At 50.1% G+C, this 24868-nt stretch overlaps 2 long non-coding RNA genes across 4 annotated transcripts; both read right to left on the reverse strand.

Moving 5' to 3' along the window:
• Nucleotides 1-440: 440 nt before the first annotated feature.
• On the reverse strand, nucleotides 441-24619 carry LOC136018681 (uncharacterized). 3 transcript variants are annotated; one of them, XR_010614530.1, is made up of 8 exons: nucleotides 24512-24619; nucleotides 23143-23349; nucleotides 22696-22853; nucleotides 22198-22356; nucleotides 6013-6113; nucleotides 5671-5872; nucleotides 1536-1704; nucleotides 441-744 (listed from the first exon to the last, which is right to left on the reverse strand). It is a non-coding gene; the product is annotated as an uncharacterized LOC136018681 (long non-coding RNA). The 3 variants fall into 3 exon arrangements; XR_010614529.1 differs by lacking the exon at nucleotides 1536-1704; XR_010614531.1 differs by lacking the exon at nucleotides 1536-1704 and having other exon boundaries at nucleotides 22578-22853.
• Nucleotides 7447-19007, reverse strand: LOC136018683 (uncharacterized). The gene is made up of 3 exons (XR_010614533.1): nucleotides 18900-19007; nucleotides 8382-8874; nucleotides 7447-7796 (listed from the first exon to the last, which is right to left on the reverse strand). It is a non-coding gene; the product is annotated as an uncharacterized LOC136018683 (long non-coding RNA).
• Nucleotides 24620-24868: the final 249 nt, after the last annotated feature.

The following is a 24868-nucleotide window of genomic DNA, read 5'->3' on the forward strand; positions in this document are numbered from 1 at the left end:
GCTCTTTGGGGTTTGCTTATTCTTTGGGTGTTTATAACGAGCTAAAGAGTGAGAGTCACCAACGTGTTTCAAGCCTGTTATTTTGAATTGGTTAATCAAGGGGATAAGATGTGTCCTTGGGGAAGGACAGGTACCAGTGAGGCTTCATCCCTAACCAGTCTCAAGCATGTAACTTAACTGAAATGTACTTAAGCATCATTGACTTCAAAAGATTTTAAGCACCTATTTAAAATTAAGCCGTTTTGATAACTTGGGACCTTGGTCAGGTCAAAGGACCTCTACGAAATAAGGTCACGCTGCCTAAGGCCAAGGTCTGTCTTCAAGCACATGCCACCCCATGTAAATCCCTTAATCAACACATGATCTGTAGACTACCAGGAAATCTGACTCTCTTCTCGATCAGCACCATCAAAGTCATGACAGTGCTGCAGAAACTGTTCTCTTTAATGACATGTAATCACTGAAGCTAAGCACGTACTGCATAATTAGTCAGAAAAATGAATTATTTAAGTAACTTGCATTTAACAAATAGCTCTGCCATTCTGATTGCAATGCAGTATTCAGTCACCATAAAAATGCATTCTTCTTATGCAGGAAAACAGATTTCTTTGCCTCCAAGATCCTGCAGGCTGAAGAGTTTTTCTTCCAGGGTTTTCAAACATGAAGTCCTATGTCCTTGCACAGATTTGAGGGTCAGGAACAACGAGGTAGCTATCCAGGCAGACTGATCCCTGGAGCAGGTTCCTATTGGATTAAGCACAGCATTGCTGTGAATACAGGAAAACAAACCAAAAAATAATGGGGAAAATGATAGCCTTTCTCTCACTTGACAGAGATCTTCCTTTTCCCTCTTTTTTTGCACGTACATTTTCAGTTTGGTAGACAGGTAATTACATGTCTGATGTAAAGACCAACCCTCCCAGCTCATGCTTCAGAGCTGACAGGATTTAGTTGCAATTTTATCACAGTAATCATGAATTCAGTAGACATGCACCTGGAGTGGAGGTGGAAGAAGAGCTCACTCGAGGTTTTCAAATGGGAGACCTGGAATCGGACATGGGGTTACTGCTCTCACCTTTATCTTCATCTTCTAAGCTTGGGAGAGAGACCTGAAGCAATGCAGAGCTGAGCAAAGCTCTCACAACACAAGACAGGGTTCCAACACCATCCCAGCTCACTCTCAGGTTAGGACACTTGAGCAGGACTGCACCCAAACCAGTCAAGCTGCTCTCTCAGAAAGGCTGATGGAGTGGGCCAAACCCAGACAGTCCAAAACTTGAGCCAGTTTCCTACCATCCAGCTCAGCATCTCAGTCCTGCAAATCCTGGCACTTCCATCCCAGCAGCAGTAAGGCAAAGCCAGCTCTGCCTGCCTGTCCTCCCTGCCCAGACCTGCCCTTCATTCCCGTGGGTCCCCCCAGCTACCTGTGCTTGGACTGAAACACTTAACCCAGGTAATGGCTGGTAGCCACGCGGGCTAGTGAGCACATGTCATCTGTGGAGGACAGGAGTGAGAAACATCTCTCTGAGCCCAACCTTGAAGCTTCCTCTGAAGCATGGAGTGGACTCTGCTGGGAAGAAGAGGAGAGGACGTGGGTGTGGAAGGACTCCATGGACATTTTCCCAAGGACACTGGCCCAGAGGTTCTGCTCCGCTGTCATTAGCTGGGCTGGGGAGGTCAGACCACAAGCTACATTGCCAAAGGCTGCCGAAATGAGGTGTAAATGAACAAACAAAATGATGAGAAAAATAAGCAGGAGTGAAGGGAAGAAACATTTGGTTTAACAGCAGCTTCCATGCACCTGGCACTGCATCTTGTCAAAACATCTTTATCTCATGACCAGCACTGCTTGGCGACAGCATTGTGCCATCCAGGGGCTTGTGGGACAATGAAACATTTGCAGGATGCAAAGAGAAAGAAAAGATGGGAACAGCTTTGCTGGGTTTCTAGCGCCACAGTGGCCAGTAGAGAAAACTGATGTTCCCTGGACAGAACCTGGTGATACAGACTGGGTAGGAAATGAGTCCTGAAACTACCATCAAACATTCCCCAGTCTAACACACACTTGCTCTTGAGGTCTTCAGTCATTACCATTCCCACACAGTTGTGCACAAAAGCACCTCTGTCTGACACAAACCAGGATCCAGAACTGCTCCTAAGAAGCTCCAGCACTGGAGACTCTCCCTCTCTAGCCCAGGAAATCTGCCCACATCATTACTATTCTCATCACTTCCCCAGTGTCTACACTGAACATCTCTTGCTGTACATTTAAGTCCATTCTTACCCTTCCACTCCCTTAAGGATGTAACAGACCCATCCTCCCCTCTTTGCCAGAGCATTCCCAGGTGTCCTCTAAGTTGTCTATTGCCCTGTTCCTGCCAGTTCCTCCAGTCTGCTCCCTGGGCAAGTGTTCTCTAGATTTATGATTGTCCCAGGCTGTTGCTCAGCTCTCTCTGGACTGTGCACCTCTGGCCTTCCCACTGAGTGTTTGCCCACACTGAACAAGCAGGGTCTCTTCTGCACATCTTACAGCCACAATTCCTATTTCATAGGAGGGGTAAGACACAAAACGATCTGGTCAATCAAGAGAGGGGAGAAAAAGATGCCAGAGCCTCTGCTCTAACCATGAGCCTGGACCCACTCAAAGAATGACAGTCTCCCGTACACTTTGGATGAGGAAATAAAATCAGGAGCATCACAACTAAATTGGGATGTCTGGTCACTTCAGCCATATCACAACCATGCTTTGCTGTTGCTACTGACGTCCCCTAAGCTGCCCTTTAGCAGCACGTCCCTTTCTGAAGCTGCCAGAGCCTTTATTCTTCCTGAGAATAGCTGCCTGCTCGTGCACACAGGGGCAGAGGAAGGTTGGACACTGTGTGTTGCATTGTACTGTCAGGCTAAATAGAAGCTGATGGGATAATAATTAATTGCAGTCTCCCTGTAACAGAAGACAAGACAAAGCAAGAGATATAAATAAAATCATCAAAGGAACTCAGAGAATAGGAGCTGTGTCTGCATTTTGTGAGCAATTTAAAAGCCAGAGGAAGGTTGGGAACCCAAGGACTGAAAAGCAATAAAAATCTATGGAGCCCTCACAAAACCGTGGCAGCGTCTCGCTGATCTGTCTTGTTACCAGGCAGGGGTATAAATTCCCTCAACACCTTTGTTGTTTAAGGAGCCGGAAAGGGAAGGGGGAAAGAAAAAGGCCTGAAGTGGGAGTGACCCCCGGCTCACTCAGACCCAAACAGCAGGGAGGTGCCCTCGCTGCAAATGGAGGGGACAGAAGTCACCCAGCTCTGCTCCGAGGACAGCAACCTGCCAGCAAGGGCTGCCGGCCTCAGATACGCACTGAGAGCTCTGTGCAGCCAGGAGGGCTTCAATGGAGCCATTTTTAACTCTTTGTACCAGAAGGGCTCCTCTCGTTATGGCTGCACAAAAGCAAACCCTGCCCTGACTTGTAACTTGCCACAGCCCAGCTGCCTGTCCCTGCTTGCCGGCTGTTGTCACAACGTCACCCTCCAGCTCAGGGGGGAGAAGCAGAGACGTGGCAGAGCCGGAGCTGAAAGAGCCCCAACACCACCCCAACCTCATGAGCAGCTGCAACCTGGAGACAGGGTGGGAGAAGGGAGGGGAGCCCTCCCCCTGCACCACCCCATGAGCCTGGGAATGAAAGAGGAAGGGTAAGAAGGGAGGAGAGGGAAATAAGGAAGAGAGAGAGCCCTCACTGACATCTGGGCTAAAGTGCTGCTGGTACAGGCTCTTCTCCTGGAAGACAGGTCATTACACATTCAATTCATCTCCATCTTGCCATTATACATTCAGTTCATCTCCATATAGCCATTAACCCCACCACAGAGATAAAGACACTTCCCTCATTCATTCCCTAAAGTGAATGGCGAGGCTGGGAAGAGAGGGAAAGCAGTGAGCACATCCTCTGCCCCTATGGTAAAAGCTTTTCGTGTTAAGCAGGTACCCATCAGGGACAAGTGGGAAGCACAGATCCCAAATCCCAGCCCCAGCCCGGGATTTGGGTTATGGGTTTGGGTTTTTCTGTCCCTCTCTTTTTAAGTTCTCCTTTCAGAAATTCCTTCTCTGGTTAAATGAAGCCAAGGTAAAGAAAGAGCAGCTCATCAAAACGAACTGCCATTGCATGATATCCCCCCCAAAGGCAAACACAATCTTCTTCCCCAAAGGAACAAATAAGCCATCAACTAAACAGTAACTTCCTTAACACAGCCAGCAAAGTCCTTCTTCCACCCACTTACCTAAACAATGAACAAAGCAACCAAGAGATGAAAGTCACCTCCCATTCCCTGTGCTGGCCTGGCTGTAACTTTCCATCTCTGGAGCAGCACTGCTGGTCGGGAAGGGATCATCTCCTCCTGCTGCCCCATACAGTGCTCCCTGCAGGAGCTGGAGACCTGCTGGCAGTCACCAGAGTGAGGGGACCCCAACACATCACTCCCTGCCTCGTGCCTCCTTGCAGGCTGGCCTTGTCAGGAGGAAGATGTGGCACGGCCATAGCGAGACTTGTAGGCAGCAGAGCCCTTTCAGCCCAGGAGCTTTGGTCTGCTGGGAGGGCTACAACTTGTGCCACTGCTTCTGTGCAGACACCAGAACTGCTGCTAGCTTGGTTGGCTTTAGGGACCAAGTCCTGGATCTAAAAGCCTGGGCTGTCTTAGCTAAGGATCAGCTATAGCTTACGTGTAAGCTGGTCATGCTGGCAAGAGAGGAGAGCTGAGCACATGCTGAGGGAGAGCAGCTCTCCCTTCCCAGCAGTGGGGATGATCCAAGGATCTGGAAGCACGATGCTCAGCGCAAGCTCAGCACTGCAGCATCCCCACTTGGCTCAAGAGAAATAAAGAAGGGCAGGTTGGACGAGGCTTTGAGCAACCTGCTCTAGTGGAAGGTGTCCCTGCCTGTGGCAGCGGTTGGAACTGGAGGAGCTTTAAGGTCCTTCCAACCCAAACCATTCTGTAAGACTACAATTTTATTTCTATCACCAGAAAGGCCAGAGAAGTCTCCCATCACCTACAGAAAACCTGCACTTACTGCTTAAGCCGAGCACATCTCAGAGCCAGAGAACAGCTAAGGTGCTGCGTGGGGGAGAGAAAACAGACGGTGAATTAATGTATGTCCCTGACTTTGAGCAAGTCAAGAGCTGCTGCAAAGAGTAGGAGAGATTTGGAAAACACCCAAATGTTTGTGGGGCCTGCCACCAGCTTCTCCCTCTAGCTTGCAAGCAATCCTGTGGGCAGGGAGAAGGGATGTAGGCTCCGAGCTGCTGCCAGGAGAAGAGTGCACCGTGCAGCAAACAAGCATTGAACTCAGAGCTCAGCTGCTGCTATGGCAGCTCTAGTGAGCCAGCGTCCCACACCTTGTCCCTGAGAGACCACCCCAGCGCAGGCCTGCCAGCTGGGGGGGTGCTTGGGATTGCTCCTAATGCACTCCAGTCCAGACGAGCCATCTTTCCCACACTCCAAACGTGTGTAAACACTTTGCTTCTGCTCCTCGTCCCTCTGTGGGAGGGAAGGATGTTCTCGGGCAAATGAGAATTCGCAGCAGTACTACTGGCATTTCACGTTTCACATCTATGGTCCCCACAGGTTCATGAAGACAAGCACAGCCCAGTTTGCTCCTCCCAGTCCAGACCCATGTCAAACATACCGGAGTCAAGGCCATTTTGAGAGGGATTCCCTCTGGGTTCTTTAGTGCAGTCTTGTGCGGCCAGATGGTACAACAGAGCCACCAGGCAAAGGCATCATGGACACATAAAGTCACCGAAGGCTGCAGCTTGATGAGAAAGGCTCTGACAACCCTTATTCCCTTGCTCAGGAGCCCTCAAGGCTGAAGTCATTCTCTGATGAACCTGAGAAGTGGGGAAGAGCATTTGGCCCAGGTCTTTGGTGCTTGATAGCCAGTAAAATGGTGGCTGCAGCCTGCTCCCTGTCCTAGGAGGACAAAAACCAGCCCTCAGCTCAGACACCAGCCGTTTGTTACAGCACTTGCCTGAGAAGAGAGCCTCCTCAACCAGCTGCTATGAGGTCCAGAAGCCTCTTCTGTCCCAGAAACTTCTTCTGTCCAGTGCACAACCAGTTGTGATCTCTGACCTGAAAACCAACACAGTCCTGAGGTTTACACACGAAGCAAGGCCTCACCCCCCAGAACCTCACCAACTCCACCCCTTCATGCCAGCTACAGCTGACTGGAGGGACAGAAGTTCCAGCTGAGGCTGGGAGCATCATGAGGCAACTGTTGTGACTGCAGGGCTCGCACTGTGAAGCCAACTCCTGTGGCAGGTCAGATCCCCGACACCACATTCAGAACAAGAGTGTGTCAGCAGATCTTTCACACAAACCTGTCTGTCTTTATGCTGCACAGAACAGAAGCATGAACAGTCACTCACCAGAGCTGCAGAAGAGATCTGTCAGCAGAGGGACAGTCACCTTTAGCTGAAACACAGAACTCTAAAAAGAAAGGTTTGAAAGCTGGAACAGACGCTCATCTGTCGCACCTGCGGCTGTAAAATATCCCCTTCCTATAGCCATCCTTTTTTTCACCCGCATCCAGGCAACAGGAACTACATTCACTGACACAGTCATCATTACACACACCACTACAACCTACTTGAGATAATTCCTGCTCCCAGGCAGGGGAGAGGGGAAGCGACGTTGTTGGAATAGCTCCTGTTCAATTGTCCAGAAGGTGATTGAATGCTGTAGCGCTTAGATCTACACAGCCAGCGAGGGAGAGGTCAGGGGTGACAGAGAGCATCTTGCCATGTGAATATAGAGTGGAAAGAGAAATATCTTCCTCTGATCCCATTTAAAGCCCTTTGTGCAGTGTGAGTGGCAAGAACAGGTCCAAAGAGAAGCTGACACCCACCACAGTGTCCAGAAAGGGGGTGATTTGGTCCCAAGCTTAGAAAGTACTCCAACCTTTGCATAGGAGGAAGGGATGGGTGCAGGCATCTCCTCTGCTCATCCTGGACGTGGATCCCAGACTATTGCTGTTTTGATCCCGGCTGTTGGCTCATGTGGTCCGGATGCAAGACAGGGCCAGGACCTGGAAACTCCTGTGGTTATCGTATCTGAACCATCACAGAATCACAGAATCACACACAGAATCCCAAGGGTTGGAAGGGACCTAAAAAGATCATCTAGTCCAACCCCCCTGCAAGAGCAGGGTAACCTACAGTACATCACACAGGAACTTGTCCAGGCGGGCCTTGAATATCTCCAGTGTAGGAGACTCCACAACCCCCCTGGGCAGCCTGTTCCAGTGCTCTGTCACTCTTACAGTAAAGAAGTTCTTCCTGATGTTAACGTGGAACTTCCTATGTTCCAGTTTACACCCATTGCCCCTTGTCCTATCACTGGATATCACTGAAAAAAGCCTAGCTCCATCATCCTGACACCTACCCTTCACATATTTGTAATCTTGCCTGCCATGCAACTGGGGAGATATGCATGGGTGTGAGCACACATGCAGAACCAACAGAGCTCCAGCTTTTTATCAGTAATAAGTGATAACTCCCAGACTTTGAGTGCATATTCAGATTAGTTCAGTAATTAGTAGTTAATATTCTCAGTGATAGGACAGGTGAAATACAAGCAAGAGGCTTTTTTGTTCTTCTGTCCTTGTGCTCTTGGATCCTGGACTATGTGGCACAAGGAACCGACTGACTACAGACATGGTAGGTGGCTGCTCAGGTCCCATAAAGAAGGCTGCAATCCTGTCTTCATGCCTTGCACTCCAAGATCTGCTGTCTTGTTTCAGGCTTGTGAGGTTACCTGGAAGGAAACAGTTAAGTATTCATGGAGTTTAAACAAAACCAAAGCTGGCACCAGGGATCCTGTTGGATATGACACATATACAAGGAGGCTCCATCCCACTTCAAGGGCTGGACGGACTCTTCAGCCTTGTGAGAAGCTGAAGGATACAATACAAGAGCTGGAGGCATCCAGACTGCTTGGGAGAGCTGCTGCAGTGCCAGGCCTGAGTTGGGCAGCTGCTCCCAGCACGCGGTGCTCAAAGACACCAGTTCCCTCCTTCTCAGGAGCAACACATTGTCTGCATCTGCAGACCCAGCAAGGGAAGGAAGAGCAAGACACAAAGCAGAGGATGGCCATGATGATCTAACCAAGGTGTACTGCTAATGCCACAAGGAAAGAAACCTGTATCCTGTAGTTTATTTCTGCTTTACTTTACTGTACATGCTCCAAGAGACAAACCAGACATCAGCAACTCTCACTGGCACAGGATTCGTGCCCCATCCAGCTGACCTCCAGCTGGCTGAGCTCCTGCAGACAAGTGAGGGCTAGAGCAGCACTAAGCGGCTGTGTTAAAACTCTCCCTCTAACTGAGTTTTACAGTACCTGAGGGGCAGCAGGCCAATGCTCCACTTGATTTTCCATGCTCTCTCCTTCACTCCTGGCCTCATGAGTTGCAGAGTTGAACTCCCTGTTCCTATAGCAGAGCATGCAGAGGCACAAAGCCATTTTGTGAGAGTCCCCATTTCAGGCAGATCAGATTTACCTGATGCAGACAAGCAGCAGCTCAGAGACAGCAACAGCATCCTAAGAGGCCCTTCAAGGGCAGGATGGCAGAGAGCTCTAAGTCCTGAGGCAACTTGTCAGCTTAAACTTACCTGCTTGAGACCTCCAAGCACTGAGCTAGTACCTGCAGAGTGTTACGCTTCAGAACAGCTCCACACTCGTACAACAGCTTCTCTGCTCTTTACAAGAGTTTTATTCCTTCACAAAGGTTTTGTTTTACAGACATTTTCCCTCTCATGAAGCTTCCAATGCAGCGTGCCTGTTGTGCTGCAGAGCTGTGGTACGAATATGACATTACTGCTTTGCCACAGTCCTGTGAAATGGTTAAGAAGAAACACAGAATGAATCAGACTGGTTTAAGTTGGAAGGAACCGTAAAGCTCATCCAGTTCCAACCCCTGCCATGGGCATGGACCCCTTCCACGGGAGCAGCTTGCGCCAAGCCCCTGTGTCCAACCTGGCCTTGAGGACTGCCAGGGATGCGGCAGCCACAGCTTCTCTGGGCACCCTGGGCCAGCACCTCAGCACCCTCACAGGGAAGAGCTTCTGCCTAAGAGCTCAGCTCAGTCTCCCCTCAGGCAAGTTCAAGCCATTCCCCTTGGCCTGTCCCTACAGGTCCTTGTCCCAAGCCCCTCTCCAGGTTCCCTGCAGCCCCTTTAGGCACTGGAGCTGCTCTCAGGTCTCCCCTTCAGGAGCCTTCTCTTGTCCAGGCTGCCCCAGCCCAGCTCTCTCAGCCTGGCTCCAGAGCAGAGCTGCTCCAGCCCTCGCAGCAGCTCCATGGCCTCCTCTGGCCTCTCTCCAGCAGCTCCACGTCCCTCTTGTGCTGCTGCCCCAGAGCTGGATCAGGGCTGCAGGGGGGTCTCCCCAGAGCACAGCAGAGGGGCAGGATCCCCTCCCTGAGCTGCTGCTCACGCTCTGGGGGTGCAGCCCAGCACACGGGGGGGTCCGGACTCAAGCGCTCACTGAAGCTGGGTCCTGGGGAGCTTCTCACTGACCAACACACCCAGGTCCTCTCCTGGGCTGCTCCATCCGGTCTCCCCCAGCCTGGGTTTGTAGTGCTGCAGATGTTCCAGCTGTGCTGCTCAAGTGCAGATGGCTTTGCAGAGTGTTGCAAGATCCCCTCCCTGAGCTGCTGCTCACACTCTGGGGGTGCAGCCCAGCACACGGTGGGGGTTCTGGGCTGCAAGTGTAGACTAGCAGGTTACGTTGAACTTCAGAACAGTCATATCCCAAGGGAGCTGCCATCCTCACAACCCTCTGGGGTGTCAGGTGTGGACCAACATTATCATATCAAGGCCTGCATGCTCCATAAAACTGGTGCACCATGGTGTGACCACGTAGCCACATGGATCAGAGCTGCATGGACGGGACTGCCATCAAGGGCCGTGCAAGAAGAGGTGCTCGGGTCACTCAGTAAAAATTAGGGTTGCACTGACGCTGGCTCCCTACTCCATGTGTAGGATAGACCCTGAACACGGGGATGACAGCCAGGGCTTGGCTCAATGGCTGCTTGCACACTGGTGGTGTGCAAGGCTCTGCAGGGCTGTTTGTTCTCTGACTTGATCCTCATCCCTCAGCTGTACTGAAAGGGAGTCTGTCCGAGACAAACGAGTAGGGCACAAACTGAGAGCTCCAGAGCAAGCTGCGAGGAAACAGATTGAGTTCTCTGTGCAAACCAACAGCGAAACCAGTCCTTGGTGGCTTCTCTTGTGGGACACTTCAAAGGCACCATGCATCCACAATGCTGCTGCTGCTGCCCTGGGGAAGGAGCCATTGAATACCCTCCATGAATGAGGAGTGAAAATGAAGCAGTTTGATTTGGCACGTGCATCACAATAAAGATCCCTGAATGCTCAGCTTCTAATTGAACCTAAAGCAGGCTGTTAATTCCATCTTCACTTCCAGCCTGGAAGGAAAGCATGTTATACCCGAGGGCCAGGACTGATGAGCAGAGCCATAAATCAAGCAGTTTACAAGACCAGCAATTAGGAAACAAGCTGACAGAAGGGAAAACTGTCAGTAATAAAGCAGACACACCATAGAGTCTGCTGAGCACTCAAAGCAACTAGGGACATGCAGTCCTCTCCACACTCCGTCTCTAATTCTTCCAGTCACATTGCTGCCTTTTCCCTCTCTCCTGCTTCCCTTTATTTCCTCCTGCCCCCCTCCAGTTTATCCTCTGTTCTTTCCCTCCCCCCATCCAAAAGGCCTGTTCTCCCAGGGAATACAAGAACGCACCTGCTGAGCAAATGGATTTACCAGCTGCAAATGGAGCAGGTAAATCCAGGAGCAGGTAAACCCAGGAGCAGAGGCTTGTGCGTGGTGCCAGCTGCCACGGACACAGATACAGGCAGACCCATGAGTGCAGGGGTGAGGGAGGGAGCAATGCACTGCTCTCCAGCCAAAGGAGGCAAAACAGTACCTGGGCCCCTTGGCAGGGCACAGCACAGTAGGTCCCTTGATGGTGATGCTGGGGGAGTAAGTGGCAGTGGGCAGAGCTGCGCAGGTAAGGAAGGGTTGGGATGACTTTAACCATCGAACCTGTCTTCTGCCTTGGTCATCTCTGATCTCTTCCAGCACCAGTCAGGTCCAGCTCCCTTGACTTTGACAGCAACTTCCAACACCCTTCCAACATCTCCTGCTCGATTTTCAGTTCCCTCTCCTTAGTCATCATTGCAAATCCTGCCCTTGCTTTCCTTACCCAAAACAATCTCCTGGAGTGGAGTCACTGGGTGGCCTAGAGGGCTTAGACCCACTGCTGGTCCTGGCCCCCTGCACAGCTCTGCACCACACTGCCCTCACGCAACCTCTCTGAAGAGGGGACACTGCGCTGGGGTCTGACACTCATTCCTAGATGCTGCATTCCTGTTGCTGCAGAGCTCCATGTGCCCTGGGACACCAGCACAGTCAGGCCTGAGCAGCTGTTCTCTGCATGTGCAATCTGAGTGCAGGCAATGGGTGTTCAACCAGGCTCTGCCTCCTGCTCAGCACACTGCCACATCTCTAGGACATCACTTCTTTCGGAAATCACAGACAGCAGTGATATGTTTTGTCTGCTTTCACACCTGGTATGTGCATCACTCTCCCTGACACGAGAGGAATATGGCTTTTATGAGCCTTATTTTGTCAATAGGAGGGAGACCAGACCCTCCTCCAGTTATCCCAAGAGCAAAAAGATCCATTTACACAAAGGATTAAGTATGCGATATTCCAGTGCAGCCTGGAGCAATGCTTTGTAAAGTCCACTCTGGAAACACTCACTGTTATCACCCATCAGACACCCCACAGCAGCAGAGGCTGAGGGTAAAAGCAGAAGGAACAGGATCAGTAGTCATCGAGCCCCCCAGTACATGTTCAGCCTCCGGCATTCCCACACATCTCAGCTCACTATTCCAACCAACCTCAGCTGCCAACGCCTTTTACTTTTGCTATTTATCCTCCCAAAAGCCAAGGCTGACACTTGCATGACACTAGGCACAAGCACAGCCTCTGGACAAACCATGAGCTGCCCCTTGTCCAGGCAGCGAAGGTCCCACCAGCTTCCTGCTGGGGAGGGCAGGAGGAATGTGGGTGCCTCAGGGCTCCCAGGACAAGGCCACATGACACTGGTGACCACAGCACCCAGTCAGGCTGTGGTGGCCCAAGGGTGACCTCACGTTGTCTTCAGGTTGTCAGACAGGGCTGAGAGTCACTTAACAGAAACATGAATGAGTGTAACCCCAATGCCCTCCGCACTGTGCGCGGTTTGGAGCCTCTCCAGTGAGCCTCTCTTGAATGGAGAGAGGAAAGGTTTGGCTGGAAGAGTTCTAGTCCACAAGAGGGGGAATCATCTCTAACCTTGAACACAGAGACTAATAATCCTCCTCCCTCAGCGCCAGGGCAGGGAGGCTTTGATGAGCTCCTTGGCAAGAGCTGTTGGAAGAAGCTACAATAGAAAGTTAACAAATTGGGTTAAAAGGAAATAAAGGAGAAATCGTTTCAGTGCAAAGAGATTCCAGAGAAGGAGCAAACAGCTGCATTACAGGGAACAGGCTGCAGCAAACTCCATGAAGAGCTGGGGAGGGGAACGGCTTTCAAGGTCTTGAGAAAAGCAAATCCCAGACACAAGGAGGCCAAAGCAAGCTCAGCAGCCGGGGACTCCTTTGGAGAAGACAGGAAATCCTCTTTAAAGGGAAGTTTTCCCCACCCAGATCCTGGCAAGCCCCTGTGAGCAGTTACGTGCTGCTTACCTGAGGCCTCTCTCAGGCCAGCCAGTCCCACGTTTCATGCCTAGAATAGCCAGACAGCTTCTGAACTCCTGCTCCTCACCCAAACGTGCTTCTTCATTTGGCCTTCAGTGCAAGGCCAGGTTGGACACAGGGGCTTGGAGCAAGCTGCTCCAGTGGAAGGGGTCCTGGCCCATGGCAGGGCCGGGAACTGGATGAGCTTTAAGGTCCTTTCCAGCCCAAACCATTCTGTGATTCTGTGATTCTGGCACTGGAAAGCAATTCCAGCTGCTTGGCTTTGCCCCGCTCTGAGAAGGTCAGAGCTTCACAATGAGCCATATGTTCACTCCTGGCTTCCTCTCACAATGCCAAGACATAGCTGTGAGGAATAAAGCCATAGGGAATGTTAAGTTATGGCCGTGAAACTGGAGCCTCTCCTTGGCTTTCACCTGGATCAGCTACAAGGGGGCAGAGCTGGGAGGCCCCTGCCCTGCCAGGAGACAATGTGGGTTGGTAATTCACTCATGGTCCATTGGGACCCTGCCCCTCTCACTCACAGCCCAGCTCCCGAGATTGATACAAAGGGGATTTGATGGCAACACAGCGGTTTCCCCATTGTGGCCTTCAGCAAAACAGAACTCGTTTTTGAAGGAAGCTCATTTACAGTCCTCTTGCATGACTGATGCTTTGCACCTAACCCTGCAGGTACAGGATTATATTGGACAGGAACCTGCCTGCAGTATTTGGGAATAAGAGAGCCTCTTAAGTAATCTGGTGAGCTATTTATGGTCACCATTCTCCACACATAAAAAAACAGCGAGAGTAGAAGGATGTCAGAGAAAGGCCTTGCACAGCAGTGTACAGCTGACAGCTCTCCTGGAGACTCGGACCTGGCAACTCACATCTCTGCCTACAACACGAGACAGAACTAAATCAGAACATCCCACGAGCATCAAGATATCCTGTTTGGAGGGGTCAGGAAGGGGTTGGGAATGAGCAGGGCACAGGCAGCTGCCCAGGGGCTCAGCTAGGGCACTGAATATGGACATGGATCTAGTCTGAAACCCCTCCAAGCAGCAGTCAAGGCTCCTAAATTGTCTCTGACATCTCAGCTTGAGTAACTAACCAATGCAGTCATGCCAGTTAATCTTCCATGGACCCCAAGTGACCTCAGCCAGGTAACTTTGCTTGTGCACATCATTTTGTTCTTCCATCCTTGGAGCTGCTCTCCTTTTCAGACAGGGCTAGAAGGCAGCAAAGGAAATTTTCTCCTGTCAATGTGAATTAGGTTTGGTTATTTTAGTTATGTGTGATTCCTGCCTCCTGGCTAATAACCATGAGGCCAAACAGCACAATTCTTTCCTAGAGCAGGAAGCTGGAGACAAAAGGTGGCTGAGAGCTGGAGCAGAGACAGCAAGTGAAAACTCAGGTGGTTGTTTTCAGCACTCATGTACGGAGCAGTGATGATGGGTGACATCTAAGCACCAGGCCCAAGAGAAAGAGGAAGGTCAAAAAGGGCATTAAGAAATCACATCAAGGCAGTCCAAGGTATCTTTAAAAGACACTCAGAAGACAAGACAAGGAGCAGCTGCCAGAGATCAAGGGATGGTCTCTGTAGCCTGGGATGGAATAAGGCTCTTCTAAGGGTACTGAGGGGCTGGCACCACCTCTGAATGTGCACTCTGCCCACATCCCACTCTGCCACCGTGCACAAATCCACATCAGAGCCACAACTGCAGCGTGGTGGAGCTGCACAAAATGTGCACTGCAGTGAGACAAAGCCAGCACCAGCTGAAGACTCTGCTGCATGTTAGGGCTGGATCTGTAGGCCCAATGGACAACAGAGCTCTGGATGGCAAAGAAAACACGACAGAGGTCACCCTGCTGAGAACAAGGTATTCCTGGGTATCAGAGCCTGAAGTAGCACAGAATCATCCTGGCAGCAGTGGGACAGGCCAGAACACCCCTGCCCACCAGGAGAAAGGAGCCAGAGTAACGGCTGACATGATAAAGAGGAAGTTACTTGGATTTAACTTCTCCCTGTGAAGGGAAAAGATGCCCTGTACACAGCCAAAACTGCCAGAACCACACAACCAGTTGCCCCAGGGCACAGTTTTATTCCCTTATACTAAAAATTAGAACAGGCTGCTTGTAGGTTGTCACCTCCTGGTCTTCCTCCAACTCCAGCCACTGTTCCTGTACACTTCAGCCCTCTGTTTCAGCTATGTTTGTCCTACACACCGAATGTGTCATCATCAAGGCTCTTCCTTTCACCCACCAAATGCTATGCTTTCTCACCCTCCAAGAAGCTCTCCTGGACAAATCCTGCCTCTTAGACAACACACACCCCCCCACCCCCCCTCCAGGCCTTCATGGGCAGGACCATCTCATCCACAAGCCAGCGATGCTGCTGTTCCACTTCATTGCAAGCCCCCTCGCAGATGTTGCTCTACACCCTCTGCCCAAACCTGCAGTTGCATCGTCTTCCTAACAAGCTCTCTGGCTCATTTTGTTTCTCTTCATCTCCTACATTCAAGCTGGGGCCTTTCCAGCTCCCTCTCCTGGCTTGACTTTCCTCTCCTGGCTTGACTTTCCTCTCCCTTTCCAGTTCTTATATGTTTATGGGCAAGTTACAGCATCTTCCTGACACCATCAACTTCACACTGGCCTCTCTCACAGGTGGCCTCTGTTCCAGGAGCTATTGTAACCTCTCCTTTCAGATTCCTGTAATATTCCTTGTCCAAACAATCTCATCTTGAAATCATGATATCCCTCTCCAACAGACATCACTTCCACTGCTCTCCGTAGGCCCTCATTTTTCCACATAAAACTGTCATTCCATGAAAATGTCAGCTTCACGTTCAGTACCCATCAAGAAACAGATCAAGTGGATGAATCATTTGGAAAGGAAAATAAAAGAACAGAAACATCTCTGATTCATCCACACCTTGGATACCGCATGCACTCATGGTCCCTTCATCTCCAAAGGGGTTTCAGAACTGAAACAGATTCTGCAAAGAGCTCAACAGATGGTCAGAGCCACCGAAAAGAATGAAAAGCGCAATGACTGCAGCACAGAGCAGGGCTCAGGCTCATTAGTGTGCAAGGGAAAAGGCTTCCGGGGGGAAAAGTAGGGCGTGAAGCTGTGATGGTCTGAAGGGGCACTGCTTTTCACCTCCTCTTCCAAAACAAGAGCTCGAGGCCACTGATGAAGCAAGGAGGAGGTTGACCAGCCCCACGCAGTCAAGCCTCTCCAAGAGAGGGACACCATCTTCCCTCTCTGCTCTTGAAGCTGGTGCAGGGGCTTTACTTTAAGTGTCTCAGGATCAGAGGACCAACAGATTCACCTCTACAATTACCATTATCCCATTACTCTCAGTCAAATATTAAGAGGAAAAAAGCCCACCCTAACATTATCAGAAGTAAGCTAATTATACTAGTGCTGAAGGCCTTTCCTTTCCCATCTGTCATCTCTTATTCAGTATGAAGGAAGCAGCCCCCATCTTCTATCAGCTCACAGCACCAGGCCACCCACCAGATTTCCAAGGAAGCACTGTCGTGCTTTTCTTTATTCATGTTTCTAGAAGGGAAAAACACCCACAAAGCTCCTCACTTGGCTTCTTCAACACCTTCTTTCACTCCGATTCCTGCAGCACATTTGACAGCACAGCACTGAGATCTCAGTCAGAGGCACTCACTGCTCCTCTGTTCACCTCCACCAGTCTCACACTTGGTAGGGAGCTCCGGGACAAGTCTCCTCCCTGTGCAGTTCCATACCACAAGGTTTTGTTTTGCAGCTCTCATGCTGGGGGTCTACCACAGGTACTCCCACAGCCGCACCACTGGTTCAGCATCCTCCTCTTCTGTGCCATTTCTTCCCCTGAAGGACCATGGGAGGGATACTCAGGCCCCTCACTACATAGGTCCCACTCTCTTCCTAGACTGGCTGAGCTGAAGTGTAAAGGTCCAGAGGTTTTGCCCCACTGCTCCAGAACTTCCCCATTGCAGCAAGCAGCAGCTTTCAGCCATGCAGGGGTGACCCACAGGACCTTCATCCCCAGCCAAGGAGATCCCATCCTCAAACCTGTTTCAGAACATGACTCTATTTGTACTCCCCAATGCAAAGCAAAGGCAAACACACCACCAAAGCAACTCTGCACACACTCAGAGCCACTACTTCACTGCCCTGCTCCTGGCTCTACAGCCACAACACAAGTGCCTGCTTGACTCCCATAGTCTCATTTTCCTTTCACCACTGGGCCAGGGGATCCAATGGTCTAGGCTGGACCTAAGTCCTCTGCGTCAGTAGCAGAAGAGCCACACTGGGTACACACTGGGATGGGAGCAAGCACTGTCCTTTCTGCACTTGGAAAAGGCTGGAGGAGCTTTAGGAGGCCAGGGAAGCCCATGGGGGGGTAGGTAGGTGATAACCCTGCTTTGCAGCAGTACCTCTCCTAGCACAGAAAAGGGCAAAGGTTTTGGAAAAGATTTTACACTCAGCTGTAAGCACACAGCTCCAGGAAAACCCTCTTGTTCTGGACAGGGGCCCAGAGAGGCAGAACAATCCCTGGCCTTGAAGATGCACAGAAGCTGACTGGACCACATTCAGACCACACGGACCTTGCTTTGAAGCTGACTGTGCTTTGAGGAGGGACCTGGCCTGGAGACTCCCTGAGTGGCAACCTCACTTGCACAGTTAACAGCAGGGCTGTTCTGAGCAGGCACGGAGCACACCACGGAGCACAGCTCTCCTCCTTGGCTCACCGGCATGAGATACCCACACTACAGAAGCATCTGGCTCCATCCCTAAGATGGCTGCCCTTTAGATCCAGAACAGCTTCCCTCTTGACAGCATTCCCAAGGGCTCACAGATCAGCCAAAACGAGAGGTAAAAACAATCTGCAGGAAAATTGAGGTGCTGGAGTGAAATGCTGATGGGTTTGCATTTGAATGATAGTAAGAATGCACTTACATCAACGTTTGGGTCTAGAAAACCCCCTTCCAGGTTTGAAAGTAGCTCACAAGAGCCTTATGAAGCAGAGTTCTTGGCAGTGGGGTGGTGTCTGCAGGAGAAACACCAGTTCCCATTGATACTGAGAAGATGAGAAATATCCCTCCTCTACACACAGAGACAGTTCTGGATTGGGGTCCTGTAAGGAGGGATTTTATACCCTCATCTGGAGACCACGATGGAAAACAAGGGATTTAGAAAGCTCCTTTATAACCCTCAACATCAGAGCAAGTAAATGTGCAGCATCTCAGATGTTTTGCTGAAGAGATGAAGTGCCATGACTTCATCTCTTTTGTGAGACTCCAACTAATTCCCCTACACATACAAATAAGGCTTAAACGCTTCCTGTGCTCTCAGCTCTAAGACCTTTACTTCCAAACAGTTACTAAGAGATTCCACCAAATGGCTGAATGCAGTAACTGTGCTCAGTTTGGCCAAGACTTTCTTTGGCCTTTTCTCCCTCACTGCAAAGCTTAGCTCCCCCTAAAAGTGCAGCACGTGGAGAGTGAGGACTAAGCTGCAGGGATATGGGTGCAAGAATGATGGAGTTTGTTGCTTGCAAATGTTTTCAGGACCTCTTCTGAACTGAGAGCACTTGAACTTGCCTGGACCCTCAGACTGTGCAGCAGTGTGGTGGAGGGGAGGAGAGTTCTGCCAACAGGAAACTCAATCCTGAAGTCCTTGTTCAGGGTTATGTATTTCAGGACTGGCATGAAACTAGGGAGGAGCAGCCAGAGCCACAAGAGGAAACATCAGAGAGTTCTCTTGGAATAATCCCTTCCATGGAGAGGGGTTCAAGCAGCTCTTCCAGATTACACCTTCCAAATCCCTGGGATCACTAAGAAAAAGGCTGAGTTGTTGTTTTCACAGCCTGACTCTGGAAACTGCCCCCACTGACATGGGCTCAGCACTGGATATGCTCCTGTTTGCATATATGTGATCAAGAGGTGTGCCTGCACCCAGAGAATCCCCACACACAGTGCCTCGCTAGTGGCCTTCTAAATAATCACTGAATCCAACAACACTGTGCATTCTGTGCTCCTGAAAGCAGCCCACTTAAGTGCTGTTAGAGCCTGTATGATGATTACAGATGACAAACAGCATTATTTTGGGGCCTGATTACCTCTGCTTTTTCATTCTGTCGCTGCTGTGTGAAACCGTCTCAGTGTTATCTGTTCTTTGAGCAGAAGCAGTGTGAAGATACAGACTCCTCTGAAAGGAAGGGCCAAACCTGCAGGGAAACGGAAGAGCTGAGGCACAGAGGGAGCTGCGGCAGGCTTCTGCCTCCTGAAATGTGGAGTCTTTAAGATGCATCCGAACACTCTGCAAACCCCAAGGTCAGAGAGTGCTGGGAAGTGGATTTCATCATCCAGCTGTAAAACCCACAGGCAGGAAAGCAGCAGTGAGGAACCAGCTCACCTGATCTCTGCTCAAGGCCCTGCTATCCTGCAACTATCACAGAGCTCAGTATTTTAGGAACCTGAATAAATTCAAGTCCTCTAAAGCAGCAAAATGGCACATCAGACTTGTCGGTATCATGTGTGAAGCTGGGGAAACCTCTTCCCACACCAGCCAGCAGTCGACTGCCTTCAGATTAGGACCTGGAGATGCCTCAGGTTGGATGCCAGAGCACACACCTCTAACTTCTGTTTCAACACACTTACTAATCCATCATCCCAAAGACTGCAGTCAGCTCCCAGCCATGTGAATAAACAGACAACACTAACCCCTAGGGGGAGGATGTCATTGTCCCTCACAGAAGATGGGATAAGACCACTGAAGCTCTACAGCCTCAGCCAAAGAGTCTTTCCCTTTACTTTGGCCAGAGTAAAGTCTTTTCTTCCTTTCTCCCTTCCTTCCTGCTATCTCCAATCAAGTATTCACTTCCACCATAACCATTCCCTCTTCCCTTTCCTGCCTGCTCGCTGCCTGTCTTCTCCTTATGATGCTCTGGTCTTTCCCATTATGGTTCTGCTTGTGCAATTCCAGTATTGTGTGCTATGCTGGTTTGGAGAATGGGGGAAGCAATCCAACTTCACAAACCAAAGACCCTCATGCTGGACTCCCACTGGCACCATTTAAAATGAGAGACAGAACTGGGAATGCCTGGACAGCCTGCACAGTTTTCCTGCCAGGTCAGGATGCAGGGGGAGAAGGCTGAGAGGCAGAAGGAACAGCGGGTTGGCAAAGCTGTGGCTCACAAGCAGCCCTGCTTCCCTCCACACTAACCCCATCATGACCCAGCTCCTCAGAGACAGCCACTGCCTGGGACAGAGCAATCTGGAAAAGAACCAGTTCTTTGAGCTTTATTATTGAATAAATAAATCACTCCAGCTATCACAAGGCCCCGAAGCCAAAGTGGCCGAGCAAAGGATAGGAGAAGCCAGAAAAACTTCAGTGAGAACAGGTAACAAGAGACATGTTTACCACAGAAGAGAGACAAGGCTTCTAATCCAAGCAGGCTGCTGCACCACAGACATTCCCCATGGCCTGGTATGGCTCTCCAGAGCTATTTACACGTACAGGCAGGGAGACGCCAATCCCTGGCTGGGGAACAATCAACTTTTCTTCTCTCCAGACCAGCAAAGCCAAGATTTTCGTAAACACACAACCCCCAAAAATGTGCCTGCGGATTGGGTAGAGCAGAGCCGCTGCTCTCCTGCCAAGCAACAAAGCCCTTCTCCTGTGGGTGGTTTCATGGTGAGGTTTCTGTGGGGAGGAAGTGCTTCTAGTGGTCAAGGCAGAGAACAGGGGTTCAGGAGACCTGGATCCCATCCCTGGCTGTAGGAATCGGAAAGCTCTGATTGTAGCAAGCACACATGCACTTGCAGGAGTCCCCACCCCTCTCCTTGCTGAGGCACAAACTGCTGCTCTGAGGAACAGCACAGAGACACAGATTTGTCCCACCTGACAACACCTCCTGACCTTGCAGGGCTATTGCAGCATTCATGTGATTGATGCCTGAGAGGCTGTCAGAGTGCTCTGGATAGAATCACTCTGGAAGGCAGTGGAAGATGTGCACATAATGAGAGCAGCACGTGAGCGAGAGACATGCAGCTCACACACACTCTGCTCCCCTCTGTGCTTGCAAACCTTCACCCAGGCTTGCTGGTTCTGCTGCTCATGCTTTTAAATATTGACAAGATGGACTTGGAAACCCTGTGTCTTAAAGCAGAGTAGCCAACACTGCAGCTTAACAGATGCTCTTACAAACACTCAACCCACTGCTCTGGTTGCCCAGACTCAGCCCCAAGTCTCCACATTTCACTCACAAAATCAGGTCAATGTGAAGCGAGACTGAGAGCCCATAGCAAATACTGAAGCCAGGCTGAGAGCCCGTGGCAGATACAACCCAGTCCTACTCACTGCTGGTGGGCTGGCACCAGTGACCTCTCAGACCCTTTACATTGTTCTCTCTTGGTTTCATGCCAGACACCATTAACATGCTGCTTATTCCCCTCTTCCAGCTCATTAATGAAGACACTAAAGAAGACTGGACCTCACCCTGATGCCTGTGGCATATCATCAGATAAACACCTCCTTGAAATGTTCCTATCAACCTCTTAGGTAGAAGGACTGCTGTCTTGGGGCGTGCACAGCTGTTAGAGATGATGACTTCACTTGCCACACTTGCCCCATGGGGAGAACCAACCAACTGTACCAACAGGTTTTAAAGAACTAAAGAAAAGAAGGAAGGAATGTCACACTGCCATGGATGGCTCTGTGTTTAGAGCTGGGTTTGCCTGTTTGAAATGTTTTATCCAGCTTTTGGGTTTACTTTGTGTCTTAAATTGATCTGGATGCTGTTGGTGCTCCTAAACCCTCTCGTACCTGTTTGGCTGCATGTCAGAAGTGGGTGGCATGAGTCAATCACAGTGGACCAGTTTAAAATGTTGTAAGATACTCCCCTCAAGTGGAAGGAATAAAAATCACTCAACCATGTGTCACAAGCTCTGCAGTGAGCCTCAGGTAGCAGGAAGGTAATGAGGTGGACACCCACATGAGGTAGAGTCTACCAACCAGCTTAAAAGATATTAGGAGCATAATAAACATACCAGTGAAACTGCAAAACAAACCTTCCCACTCTACTCCAGCTATACAAGCCACCTGTTGTATCAGGTATCAAAGGGACTTATGCTCTGATAACCAGTCAAGTTACCACACGGATGGCAATGTATATCCATGACCAGGTTTTGGAACACAAGCCAAGATGAGTGACAAGTGCTCCTACATGGTGTATCAGCAGAAAGGGAAGAGGCAGCTTGAGCAGTGAAATACTCAAGTCCTGTAGAACTCAGGTTTATGCCTTGTATCCCTACCAGAGCCTGCAGCAGGGCTGCAAGGGATAGACAAGCACAGAGAGAACCAGACATAGGTTGCAGTGTGATGGAAGAGCTGGTGTGGGTGGTATCTATACTCACCCTGAGGCTGATGTCTGATCTCATGACCACTGTTTTCCTCAAAGCAGGCGATGGAACACAAACAAAGACTCTGGCTTTCACTGTAGTTTTACAGCTGGGGAGATAGCAGCTCGGGTCCAGATTCTTCTGTATACAATGAATGGGAAAACATTTCATCTCCTGCAAACGAAAGGAGATCAGAGGGGCTTAGCACAAGGCAGGATTTGTGTTTGTAATTGATCAGTCACCAAAGGGACACAGACGTTTATTACTGACAATGAATTGTGCCAGCGAGGCAGGTGCCTGCAATTACTCCTGTTACATATTATCTTTCATTAACTGTAAAATATATAATTAATAAACGTGCCCCCCTCATTTTTGTTAAGTTTCACTGAAAATACCTTATTACTGGAATAAATCTTTCCAGCAGAGCACGTCGACAGCACAGGGGAAGGTGCACGCTCTGTGTGTGTGAGGATTTCCTTACGAGAAGCGGAATTATCAGGGAGAAATAATCACCTCTCTTCATGGCTAAGACTGTGGAGACACCCCATCTGAGACCAGTTGTTTAAGCTCATGCCTCTTGGAAGCAGGCCAGAAGAATCTGCCTTGGCTGGCAAAGCTGACTTGCTCTGAAGGCAGTCAGGCAGACACAAGCTCTTCTCTCACTGGCAAGTCTGGAGAAACAAAACAGAATCTCATTTCTGGATTCACAGGCTGTTAAAGAAGTCTCCTGGCCATAAAGCTCCTCAGAAAGACCTCGGCGCTTAGGCTGATTCTGCTTTAAGCCCTATGTTCATCCACCTCACAGTACTGTGTTAGGGCTGCACGGCTGTGATTTGGTTGCCATACACATCAGACCTGGCTTGATTTGGGGATGTCTGGGGGAGGCTGTTGAACCATCCCAACAAGAACTGCTGCAAAAATGTTGCTGAAATTTGACTCCAAGCAGAAAATTCCCCTTACCTTGCCTCCACTTGTGATCTTTCCCTCAAGTTAGCTGAGTGCCAGCTAACCAGGGGTAATTAAAATGTTTCCACAGGCTGTCCTGGGCAACACTTTTTGCCTCCCTGCAGGCTACAAATGCTCCTGGTTTGCCCTGGGCTGGTGCTCATTCCTGCCTGGGTTGGCATGGGCAGCAATGCTTGCCTGCTCCATCATCATCCTCCCCACCTGGGGAAGAAGCAGAGGGACCAAGAGATCAGTGGCAGAAGGAAGGGGTGAACAACCACACACTGGATAGGCAGCAATACAATTTCTGGGCATAGAAAAGACCTAAAGAAGCCCCCAGGAGAAGAAGAGGACTGTATGGATTTGAATGAAACCATATGATGTCACTGCTCGTCTCCCTCCTATTGCTCCCCTCTCTCCCGAAGGACACATCTAAGGACCTGTGCTGTGGCTTGCTTGGAGCCACCGCATTCCTACCTGGATAGCAGGGCAAGTGGTGGGCTAGGAGGATTAGAAAGGCTTTGAGCTCCCCATGGAAAGGGAGAGAGCAGCTTTGAATAACCTTTAACATAAGAGCCTTGTGGGAGATACCCACATAAATACCAGGCTGTTGACTTAAAGAGAGAAAGCCAAACAGTGGAGGAGACAGCATAGAAAAAGGAATACAAGGAAGGGCCTGTAGGGATAGGACAAGGGGGAATGGCTTTAACCTGCCAGAGGGGAGACTGAGATGAGCTCTTAGGCAGAAGCTCTTCCCTGTGAGAAGATCTTCCCTCATTTCCTGGCCATCCACCACCAATCTGCCACCCAATTTGCAGTTGTTGGTGAGAAAAATGCCTAACTCCTGACGCAGAGCAGGTCCTGTCTCAAAAAAACTACACTTGAGGGCCTGGTACTGCCCTAAATGGAAAGGGGTCCATTCTCCAGAGCTGTAACTCCCACTGAACAATTTGAAACCAGCCAACTAATCTGATCGCACAAAAAACTCTGGAGTCAGCAAATTATCTACTTAAATGATGCATACAGAAATGTTAATTTAACAGCAACTGAAACCTCACATTTTGTACTGATACAAAGAAGAAAAAAGGGGCTGAGCACACCGTCCTTGCAGAAAAAATCAGAAGAGTATTTTAGCTCTCACCTATCATGTACCCAATATGCAGTTACAGGAACAGCATGGGCTCAGAGTGAGTTTAGGAGTGAATTTGGAATGGAAGCTCTGAAGTTGTATTATACAACTACTTGCCCTGGTTTTGCGCAAAGAAAGAGGCTCCTCTGTCAGCCCACTTCCCCAGTGAGCCCCTCTGCATCAACTGTCTGTACAAAAGTGGAATTTAACTTTCCTGGATGAAAGGGTAACGATTCCTTCCATGTGATGTCCTACCCCTCAGCCATGCACGCACAGGCGCTGCCGATACCAGGCGCTATTCCATCCCTCAGGATCCCCGCTGGGTCAGAGCAGGAACACGGGAAAGCAATGATGGAGGAGTTCAGCAACTTCACTCTCCGGCTCTTGGGCTGCAGAAGGGGGAGGGAGCAGAGATGCAAAGCATCTGGCTTCCCTGTGCCTCTAACAGCCTGGCAGGAAGGCTGCTGTCAATTCCGCCTTCTGCCTTGTTGGAAGAAAGTAGAAGTGACAAGAGGCCCTGCAGGCAGGCAGCCAGGAACCAGGAATTCAATTGAGCCTCTCCTGAAACCGGACTTCTTTTGGGAGACCCTTTCCCTTAAATTGTTCTGACTT

This window comes from Lathamus discolor, chromosome 8 (assembly GCF_037157495.1).
Source record: "Lathamus discolor isolate bLatDis1 chromosome 8, bLatDis1.hap1, whole genome shotgun sequence".
NCBI classification, from domain to species: domain Eukaryota; kingdom Metazoa; phylum Chordata; class Aves; order Psittaciformes; family Psittacidae; genus Lathamus; species Lathamus discolor.